At 35.2% G+C, this 12,127-nt stretch overlaps 1 long non-coding RNA gene across 1 annotated transcript; it reads left to right on the top strand.

Annotated features, from left to right (window-relative positions):
• Positions 1-4,346: 4,346 nt before the first annotated feature.
• On the top strand, positions 4,347-9,717 carry LOC143686329 (uncharacterized). Its single transcript, XR_013177069.1, has 3 exons — positions 4,347-4,658; positions 8,082-8,254; positions 9,519-9,717. It is a non-coding gene; the product is annotated as an uncharacterized LOC143686329 (long non-coding RNA).
• The last annotated feature ends 2,410 nt before the right edge of the window (positions 9,718-12,127 follow it).

Here is a 12,127-nt window from a genome sequence, read left to right as displayed (position 1 = left end):
CTTTTCTTGCTTTTTTTCTTGAGCTTCCATCATGATTTTCTCACCTGTTTGGCCTTGTGCACATTATCATTTCCCCAATCTCTTCCATCGTTTTATTTTCCTTTCTCAGCATCTCTCTAAGTGCTAGCATCTATCAGGGTTGTGTTTATTCCTGGCCTCCTCTTGTCTTGTGGGTTTTTTCTGACTGATCTTACCTGCCCCTTGTTCTCAAACACCATCTCTAGCTGCATTTCCACCCCTAGCAGCACCCAGGAAGCAGACCATTTCTTAATGTAACCGTTTTTCTCTCCTGCAGGCGTCTCACACTGAAAGTGTTCAAAAGTGAACTTATAGAAATGGGAAATGGAAAGCTGTCTTTTTATAGTCTTAAAACTTTAGGACAATTCTGTTTGCTCAAGATGAGAAAATGTTAAATAACAATGAAGAATTTGAATGTGGGAAATTCAGATTTACAAGGACAGTAAAAAGATAATTTACCTTAGGGAAAGATCAATAGATGAATGCATGTTTCAAATCAGTTAAATTAGATTTTGAATTAGGGTCTGGGTAGAGGTTGAGTGAGACACAATGGAAAACTGAGACCATAATGCATGACAAAAGAGAGAGAAGGATGCCATGAGGGGTGAGCAGGAAGTGCCATTAGCTCAGGGGCTCAACTGGCAGCTGGGGCACACTCAGGCAGAGCCACAGGGACCTGTGGGCTTGTGACTTTTGAGGTCTGTGGGTGGAGATTAGGCAATATTCTACAGCAGTCAAGGACTGGTTAATTTAATGCAAATGTGTGCAAAATGGGAAAGGGCCTGTGGTTTGAGTGTGGTGAGTATGGTTGGGCCCAGCAGTGGATTTTGGGTGAAGTATGTGGGTGGTTTGGATGGTGGCCACAGATGGGGTTTGAGTTTTGCAGAAGTTTGTGCCCCAGGACTGGAAAACCGCTTATCAATGAGGCCTAAGTCCAGGGTTGAGGCAAGTGGCTTAGCCAAAGTAATATGGATGCCGAGGCAGACACGAAAGTTTTGATAGTTATGACAATGTAAGTATAAAATCCATACCATCTGCCCCAATGTTGGAAAAAGCAACACTGTGGTCTTATTTGTGTTCTGTTTCATTTTTGCTCCTTAAAGATAATTTTCCTAATTATAGATGTAATAAAAATTCATTACCAAAGAATTGGGGGAATAGTTAATTGTGAAGAGGAAAATACAAATGGCTAAGTCCACCATCCAGAAATAATAACACAACTTATAAATTTTATCAATTCGTTTTTTTATGCATATAGATATTTAAAGTGTACTGGTTTGGGTGTTATTTGCTTATTCGTCTATTTATATTTTGGTAAAATTATCATAATGCAACATACAATTTTTTTTTGCATGGGCAGGCTCTGAGTACATACTATTTTGTATTTACCATTTCAACTTAATATTTCCAGTAGATATTAGATGTCATTAAAAGTTTTGTAATCAGAACTTTTAGCAATTGCAATGTGTCCCATTTTCTGAATATACTGTAATTTATCTCACCATTCTCCTTTTAAATTATTCCAATTTCATTTCTTCTATTTTTAATTCTTTGATGAAAATCCTTTACTTATAGCTTTGCTTTCATATCTGATTATTTAAACAGAATTCTAGAAGTGGAATTACAGTAAATAAAATTGAGGGTTTTTTTCCTCAACCAAGATCTGTTCTTTCTTATCTTATCTGAACTGGGATTAATCAGGAACAAAAGTATGAATGGGTTTAAAGCCAGCAGACCATATAACTGTAGCTTTTTTTCTTAAAAAAAAATCAATAACTTATCTTTCTAATTTAAAGGATTTTGCTTAGCTTCCTTCCTGAGACTTCCCCATACTGACGTACATCTCCACATGCTCTTTTTTTCAGATCTTCACAGGGAAGACAAGATTTCCCAATCCCTGCTCCAAGGCATGTATGGAATTCTGAACTGGATGAGCCCAGAGGGAGGGACTAGTTTCACATGATGACATCTTAGGTATCTTCCTTGATTCTCCATAGAGAATTTCTTGGATGTTTTAGGCATTGTACAACGCCCTGGACACCTGTATACTTTGCACAGTTCATTTGACATAAATTGTTTTGTTTTTTTCTTTCTCCGTCATGAGTGGTACTCTTAGGTACATCTTGAAACCAACTAGGTTGATTATTTGGGTAAAGTAGTTGGTTATTAACCTAATTTTAGACAGAACCTCAACAGAACCCTAGAAAAGCCATGTTTTAATCCTAATCCTATTTTGTAAAGGCAGCCGTTTCTTCTAATCCCTATTCATTATTGAATGTTTGAAACTGTAATCAGATCATCTCCCTGGAGATGTGACTTAATCAAGAGTGGTTGTTAAACTGGATTAGGTGATGACATGTCTCCACCCATTTGGGTGGGTCTTGATTAGTTTACCGGAATCCTATAAAAGAGGAAACATTTTGGAGAAAGCTGGAGATTCAGAGAGAGCAGAACGACATAGCCATGAGAAGCAGAGTCCACCAGCCAGCAACTTTCAGAAATGATGAAGGAAAATGCCTCCTGGGGAGCTTTGTGAAGGGAAGCCTGGAGAGAAAGCTAATAGATGATGCTGTGTTCGCCATATGTCTTTCCAGATGAGAGAGAAACCCTGACTGTGTTCGCCCTGTGCCTTCTTATTTGAGAGAGACACTCTGAACTTCATTGTTGTTCTTAAATCAAGGTATCTTTCCCTGGATGCCTTAGATTGGATATTTCTATAGACTTGTTTTAATTGGAACATTTTCTTGGCCTTAGAACAATAAACTAGCAACTTATTAAATTTCCCTTTTTAAAAGCCATTCTGTTTCTGGTATATTGCATTCTGGCAGCTAGTAAACTAAAATAATATTGTTTATTTATTTCATAAGTGTGTCATTTCTTATTATGGGCATAATAACATGCAATCGCCAACTCACTCAAAGCTAAGTCATTTCTCTTGTAATTAAAGAATTTAATGAAAACTTATGTTCGTGCTCTTTATCACCTGACTCTCTTTAAATTATCTTTTTAAGAAACTTGATTCAAATCACAACTTATTTTTTTATACAGCTTCAAAAGAAAACACTTTAAATCTTCTGTTTTACCTACATGGTAAGTCTGATTGCTTTAGAGAATCAAAAAACAAAAATAGATTCTTTTCGACTGCACAGGAATATTTCAGAATAAAAGACCCTGGCTTTTATTTAAATGCTTTTGTGTTATTCCTACTTCTTTTTTAAAGAAAAATTTCTTATTCCTTTATTTTTTCCTTGCTCTCCTTACCACCTCCAACCATTTTCTGCAGCTCTCTCATTTTTATGATTTGGAATTTGATCAAAGCTATTAAAAAGGAGCAGATGCTTGCTGGAAAATGCTGTTGTGACTTTGCTTTAGAAATTGTTCTTGATTAATGTAATGGATTTCTGTCTTTCTCTGATTATTTACCATTGTATATATATTAGTTTGATTCAGATTAAGCTAAAATTTACTTTTTAATCCCCTGAACAACTTTATGAGATTGGTATTATCTGTTAGATTGAATCATATGAGCTTGTCGTGTTAGCATGTCAAAAACAAATGAATATTGGCAATTTCTTACACGTTATCTTGTAAACTAAGTCTCAGACAGATTGACTTTGCTCAAGGTGGCTAGACCATGAGACAGAATTAATTTCAGTGTATTCTTTCTCTTAAGCTCATTTGTTTCTCTTAAAAACACATTAACCAACATCTGCAACTTGTTTCCTTTTATTTCCTAATTAAGAATATTTAGATTTTAACTTGTGTTATTTGATGCATATCAGGCATTCATAAAATTCTGACTCATAAAATATACATGTTACATTTCAATTGCTCTAACATCAAGCAGACTGCTGTATGTTGCTCTGTATATTTATGTGTTTATGTATGATGTCCCTTTTTAAGTAAGAAATCATTATTTTCATTTACAATTCACGTTTAAATTTATAATATTACAATATAAAGAATAATTTATAAAACTAAATAACAAAAAAGATAATAAAAAAGATAATTTATGATATTACAATATAAAGAATTTTAAATCAGATTGCTTTGTGTATTATATTGCAAGCTTAATGTATAATGGTGATATTTATCTCTAATAAGTATTGCAAATATACCAAAAGGAAAGGAGTATGTGCTGGTTTGAAACTGTTATGTATCCCAGAATAGCCATGGTCTTTTAATCTTAATCCAGTTTTGTAGGAGCTGCCATGTTCTTTTACTCCTTATCCAATATTGTAAGGTGAGACCTCCATGTTTCCATGGAGATGAGACACACCCCATTGTGGGTGTGACCTTTGGATCAGGTTGTTTCCATGGAGCTGTGACACACTAATTGTGGGCGTGACATTTTGATTAGATGGAGATGGGGCTCTACTCATTCAAGATGGGTCTTAATTAGCTTATTGAAGTTTTTAAGAGAGCTCACTAAGAGAGAAAGAGTTCAGAGCTGACAGAGACACAGGCATTTGGAGATGAAACCCAGAGTTTTGCCCTGGAGCAGCTAAGTGAGGGCCCACAGATGATTAGAGAAGAAGCCACTGGATTCTGAAGCTGGAAGCAACAGAACCAGGTACAAGGACCAGCAGATGCCAGCCACGTGCTTCCCATGTGACAGACATCAGCCTTTCAGTATCAAGGTATTTTTCTCTGAATGCCTTAGTTTGCACATATTTAAGTCCTTAGAACTGTAAACTTGCAATTTAATGCATTTCCTTTATAAAAGCCATTCCGTTTCTGGTATATTGCATTCTAGCAGCATTAGCAAACCAAAACAAACTGATAGTGCCGGTTATAAATTCTGTAACCTTTTCCTAATAAGATCTAAAAGTATGAGAATAATTAAGATAGCCTCAGAAGAAAGTCAATTACAGAATAAATATCCTCCAAAAATATATTAGAACATTTTAAGTTAGATGCCCCACTTAAACTAATGATAAAATATTCACTTATCACTGCACTCATAATGGTTAAAATACATTTATTCCTTTAATGGCCCAATTCTCACCTCCTTGTATCTCTGTCACTTCCATGTAACTTTGCTAAGAGCAGGATGGCCTTCTCTCCTTCTTGACAGTTGATTCTCCATGTAATTTGCTTTGGCTGATAGAATGAGGTAGAGGTGACTGTGTGCCGACTCCAAGCCTAGGACTCATGAGGCTTGTGTGTTTGTGCTCATGCTCTGAGCACTGGCTCTCAGGTGGGGAAAGTTCATCCCCAGGGAAATCTGGCAATAACTTGAAAAATTGTCAGTTGTCACAATTTGGGGGATTCTACTCATATCTACTGAGTAGGGGCCAGAGCTACTGTTGGACATACTGTAATGCACAGGACAATCCCCACAAAAAATAATTATTTGATCCAAAATGCCAATAGTGTTGAAGGTGAGAAACTTTGCTGCCTATAACCTGTGCCATTACCACTAGAAGGACATGGCTGGGGTAGCCCTTAGGTCCTGACAGGAGTCACATAGAGCAGAGCTAACCTATAGTCATGCAAGTATGCCTTGTCAAGGTCAATTAGTATCCAGTCTTGACACTTATGAGATTTAATAATAAATCATTGAAATCACTGAGTATCGAAGTGTTTGTTACACAGTGTAGCTAATCGAAACAATCCTGCAGCAGAGGAAAGCTGAGCAGTGGGTGGTAAGTCACAAGTTAGAATACCATGTTAGCCAATTACTCACTAAAAGATTAGAATATTTACTGCATCACAGTTCCTACCCTCCACCAATGGATTGTTTTTTCATTTTTCCTGTGAAAGACAATGTAATTTTAAGATTAGTATAATGAATCTATTTCATGAATCAAAGGATAAAGAATAATAATTTATTAGCATACATAAGAAACTCTGTTCTAATTAAACTAGGTATTTGATATTAAGTATGACATATAAAATCGTATTAATTCCACATTAAGTATCTTAAGTGACAGTCATCTTTAGCACTATAATTACAAAGGAAAAAGAAACAGCCTCTGCTCACAAGTTCCTTATCTAGCTAGAAAATTCAAATACTTGTATTGTTCAAGTACTTTTTTTACTGGTAGATATTTTATTGTTGCTTTAGGTAGAATATATGCCTTAAAACAAACAAATATTTTGTGGAAGAGTTATAGCTTGAAATGTTCTGTGTTTTCTTTGTTTTCCCCTCTCTTATCTACTTTCTAAATATACACAGGGTTTTGTTTGTTTTGCTTTCCCAAGCCCATAGTGAAATGAAAAAAGGCTCAGAAACATTCAAATCCAAGTTCAAATCAGAAAGTCCCACTTATCTATTTGTAGAGGTATATTTTTGGTAATCAAAGACTAGATAAGGCAGTGGGGGACAAGGTCAATGGGAGAAGGTGTGACCACAGGCAGAGAGAAGGAAGAGAGGAGCCTGACTCCTCGCAGAGGGGGTAGATTTCTCTAAGTACTGCGCAGCAAAGCAGGGGGGACTTATTACTGGCTGTTCTCTCATATGATGCGGGCTCCTCCCCAGTGACCTACTGTCCATGGACAAACAAAAGTTCAATAGTCCTAGAGACTTGAAAGTTACATTGAATGAAAGTTGGATTTGGACACCTTGTGTGGAGATGGATGTGAAACAACTTTTTCAATTTCCAATCAAGATGGAACTGACAAGAACCCATTGGGACTTTTCCCATGACCAGGGAGAGCTGGGAACACAGTAACACAACATTTACTTTTACAGTAAGAATGCAAATAACCATTGTTTTTCTTGCTGTATTTGGCCTACCTTCTATTTTTATCACACGTGTGCACGCACACCACACCCACACACACATTTCCCCTGGCTTCTGGTGGGTGGCCAGCAATCTCTGATGTTCCTTGGTTTACAGCATAACTCAGTCTCTGCCTCTGACACAGGCTGGTGCTTTCTCTCTATCCTTGTCTTACTATGTCCAAATTTCCTCTGTTTATAAGGACACCAGTTATACTGGATTAATGGTCTACTCTAATCCAGTTTGGCTTCATGTTAGCTAATAACATCTTCAAGAATCCTATACACAAATATATTTACACTCCCAGAACCAAGGGTTTGGACTTGAGCAAATCTTTCTGTGGGACATAAGTCAGTTCATAACATAAGGTATGTATAAATGTTGAGACTTCCTGACTCTGTATTACCTGTTGTATAATAATACATTTCATCATTATTTAAGCCCGTTTGAGTTGGGCTTTCTCTTTTTGGAGTAAAAAAAATTCTAGCTTGTAAATAACTTCTTTATTCAAGGTCTATTTTGGCTTCCTTACTAAAATGAAGCCTGGTTTTCGATTTGATTTACATGTATCCACTGGTTATATATCAGAGATAGGGCTGCCAAATTCAGCAAGTAAAAATACAGTATATACAAATTCGAATTTTAGGAATTTCCTGGGACTTATTTGTACTAAAAAAACATTTATTTGTTTATGTGAAACTCACATTTAACTGGGAATCCTGAATTTATCTGACAACCCTGATAAGGATACCTTCGGACATTGATTTTTTTTATATCCCAGGCTAATCTGGTTGCTTGCTGAAAGAGGATACCATGTTATTTACGAATGACAGTGAAAGTGAAAATGGAGTCTGCTTGTATTAACATTTTGTTTATATTATGGACAGGGAATCTAGACCATGTTTCAGCAAGCTGTTTTTCTGTAAAGGGCCAGATAGTCCATATTTAAAGCTTTGCAGGCCATAAGGTCTCTGTAGCAACTATTAACTCAGCCATTATACAGTTTAAAGCAGACATAGACACTATATATAAATGAATGAGTGACTGTGTCCCAATAAAGCTTTATTTACAAAAACAGGTGGCAAGTGGATTTTGCTGACCTCTGACCAAGACCATCCAATAGGACCTGATGACGAGACAAGGCTTGAGTTTGCAATTCTGGAACTTCTCCCAGTACTGCATTTCTGACCCTATGGTGCACTAGTTTGAGTTGTTGAGCTGAAGAATTTGTGTAAAACTACAAACAAAACTGGCATGGAGTTAGGACAAATGTCACAGCCCCTAGTTTTGCCAACATACTATACCTAAATTAAATCAAACCTTTCTTTTAAACAGAGAAAAACTGTGTGGAGCTGGAGGGGAAAAGCAAATGATGTTGAAGGGATTACTACACGAGAAGCAGAAACCATTACCCTAGTGTCAAAGGAATCATCTCTCTCTGAATTAAATTTACCTCAAGCAAAACAAGACAATCTTAGATTTGGAACAGCACTTAAAAATGAATAGTGGTAGGTCTTAACAACAGGACAATATGAACAAAGTTTGTATGTAGATGAACTCAGGGGCAGTAAATAAAATATATTAAAACCCATTGCGTGATGTGAAAGGCTAACTGAGAGTCTCTTTCACCCAAATAAAAAGGATAAATAGACAAAATGAGAGAAGAAATATAGAGAAAATAAGGCAAAGATAATTTTTAAGAAGATGATTAGACTTATGAACAGAATTCATAGTTAAAAAATGATAGAAAAACCATCTCTGAACTGGAAAATAGTATAGTTCCAGAAATTTATGAAAAAAAAAGATATTTGTTTTAGAATGTATTTTTAGTATTTTATAAACAACCAAGTAAATTAAACTTATATTGACTTTAGGCCTTTTTCCATAGGGTTAGTTTCCAGAAAACAATAAAATAGAATTTACTACCCACATTTTCTTTACATGGCTGAATTAATTTTCATGTGTGAAATAGATGGTAAAATGATTGAGATGTTTATAGAAATAAAAGCAAATATCTCATCAAGTTATCTTTCTTAAATAGAAGCTCTTTAATTTTGAATCAAAATTTAGAATCTAAGACTGAGGCGCTGGAGATAAAAAGGACTGCTGACAAATATTTAAGTTAAGATATGTAGATCATTTAATTAATCGTGGAATTAAAAAATTAAACACATCACAAAATTGTATGAAGAGGAATCTCTAGGTTGAAAAGAGTTAAAGAGAAATACAGGTATGGACTTCCTGAATTACATTGCAGAACACTGGGAAAACTGCAGAAGAGTGAGAGATGATGGCCATAGAAAAGTAAGAATGGAAATCAAAGGCCTGAGTCTCTTTCCTTGAAATGATTGTAAATTTCAAAACACCTGCTTACATTTTTATTTTGAGAATTAGATATATATAATTTTAATAATATTTAAAAACACAAGATATGCATTCACAAAATTAAAAGGGAATATTATTCTGAAATTGTTGAAAAATTCCAAGACAAAATAGATTTAGTTTATATAGCCAAAAATAGAATGGTAAAGCAAAAACAAAGAAACCAAAGTTTTTTGAACAAAAAATAAACACCTAAAAATAATGTCCAACCCAGAGAAACCATTCAAAATGGACTGCTTTTCCAAGGTGTAACTGGAACAGCATAAAAGGGGACTCCTCTTCATTACGTATTTTCAAACAGTCCTAAGAAAATGTAACCTTGACCCTCTTCTCACACGTCCTTTACGCTTGTTCTTTGTTTTTCCCTTTCATCTCTACTTCATCCTTCAGATCTGCGTAGACTTCTGTCGTCCTTGTCTCCTGGAAACATCAGCAGTGACAAGAACAATGTTGCTTCAAGCTGCAGTGCGGTGTGGGCTGACCCCTAGGCCACCTGACCTGTGCTGGTACCAGTGACAGCATTTCTCCTTATTTCATGAGAGCCAAAATATTATCAAATGCTTTTAAACTAAATATAAAATAAAGCTAAACAAAGGACAATAGCAGTAATATGGATTAAAGAACTAAGTTTAGACCTATGCTGGTAAAAGAAACACATGGTGCAGTATGATTGAAAAGAAAAAGATAGGTAAAGATATATTTGGCAATTACAGATAAAAAGTAAAAGTAGTACTAGAAATACCAAATACATTTCAAAGGCCAAAACAAAACAGGATACTCACTGTAAATTGATAATTCATGTGAAGGTTTACAAAAATCAACTTTAGGGTATCAAACAACATATCAAAAAGTTACATGAAGTATGTTATAATACATAAAGCAACAGCAGGTAGAAATACAAGAAGAAATTCACATTACAGATCCAATTGCTGAAAAAAGATCGAAAGACATAGAAAATATGAATGATAAATTATTAAAAACATCCTATAGGAATACTGAGTATGTGGAAACTGTCTAGAGTTTAATGATGATGAAAATAATAACAGTAATAAATATAGTAATAATTCTAATCACTATGATTATACATTAGAAATTTTGCAAGTTGCTCTAAAAATATTGTCTTGATTATTGTCAGAGCTTATTCCAGAGCTTATGGTCTTTCTATCAGGCTTCAATGCTTTTTTTTTTAATGAACAAACCCAAGATCGGGGACTCAGCCTATTGCTTTGGTTGTCCCCACTGCTTGTGAGAATATCAAGAATTCTCCACTTGGGGAAGTTGAATTTCCCCCTTTCTCACCATTCCCCCAAGAGGACTTTGCTAATTCTTTTTTATTCACTGTTCAAATCACTCTGGGATTTATCAGGGCATCACTCTGGACAAACTTACAAAATCTCATGCCCTACTCGAGGTTCCATGTACTATGGTGTTCAATTAAGCTGTCCACATAAGTTATATTAGGAAATACACTAGTCAAAATATAAATTTTGTACCAAATAAACATTTTTTCCTCTAGTCTCAACAAGTTAAAGTTTATTTTGTTTTTTTTTTTGTTTTTTTAATTTCTCCCTAAATAAAGTGTCGGGAGGCAGGAAGCAGAAGCAACTGAGAATGAGAGCAGCCCCCAAACTCTGCGAGGCACACTGGGTACCTCCCACTAAGCTGCTGCTGGAGTGATTGCTGAGTGGAAAGGCCATCTGGCTGTCCATGCTCCAAGGGCTGATATAGGTCTGGTTTTTCTGTTTTTTTTTTTTTATTAATTAAAAAAATAAAGAAACAAGATAAAACAACATACATAATCAGTAATTCACAATATCATCACTTAGTTGCATATTCATCATTTCTTAGAACATCTGCATTAATTCAGAAAAAGAAATAAAAAGACAATAGAAAAAGAAATAAAACGAACACAGAAACACAGGAAAGAAAAAAGAAAAAAAGGATTATACCTACTATACCCCTTACCCCTTGCTTTCATTGATCACTAGCATTTCAAACTAAGTTTATTTTAGCATTTGTTCCCCCTATTATTTATTTTTATTCCATATGTTCCAAGTTCAAGTTTTAAAATATTAATTACTGTCTATTTTCAATACCCTGCAGTACTGACATTCCTTTGTTCTTTCTCATGCAAAACCATTTTTAAATTAGTACATTTAGTCACTATCATTATATATTCTAGGCATTCCTAGATTATACCAAATCAGTCTTTATTGTCTATCTTTCCTTCCGATTTCATTTGTTCCCCCAGGCCTCCTCCCGCTATCATTCTCACATTCAGCTTCATTCAATGTTCTAACATGATTATATTACAGTTAGGTGGTATTGTGCTATCCATTTCTGAATTTTTCAATCAGTCCTGTTGCCACAATCTGTATCCCTTCAGCTCCAATTACCCAATATCTATCCTATTTCTATCTCTTGATGGTCTCTGTTACCAACTGAAATTTTCCAAGTTTATTCACTAATGTCAGTTCGTATCAGTGAGACCCTACAGTATTTGTCCTTTTGTTTCTGACTAATCTCACTCAGCATAATGCCCTTAAGGTCCATCCATGTTGTTGCACGCTTCATAACTTTATTCTCTTATAGCTGCGTAATACTCATGCAATGCATTTTATGCTCAGACATTCATTGTCATAGTAAGAAGGGGATGGTAACAAAAATGCTCAACAACATAGAAATACAAAGTAATAGGTCTTCATTTACCTGTTATACAATGATAAAAGCACCATATTTATGAATTCTTCATAATGATATTTTGATTATTTTTATAAGGACAGAATAGAAAATTGATACCAATATAATTCTAACTGTGCAAACAAAATGAGACTATTGGGTTCTTTTCTTTTGATATTTTCTCTGATGAGTAGTTTTGTCTTTGAAATACAGCTACCAGAACCCACACCTACCTGAAGCTTCATAACTTTTTCTTTTTTTAAGGGGCATGGTCTGGGAATCAAACCTGGGTCTCCTGAATGAAAGGCGAGCATTCTACA

The sequence above is a fragment of the Tamandua tetradactyla genome, chromosome 6, assembly GCF_023851605.1.
Source record: "Tamandua tetradactyla isolate mTamTet1 chromosome 6, mTamTet1.pri, whole genome shotgun sequence".
Taxonomy (NCBI): domain Eukaryota; kingdom Metazoa; phylum Chordata; class Mammalia; order Pilosa; family Myrmecophagidae; genus Tamandua; species Tamandua tetradactyla.
The sequence above is the reverse complement of the archived record's forward strand: the minus strand, read 5'-3'. Positions and strand labels throughout refer to the sequence as shown.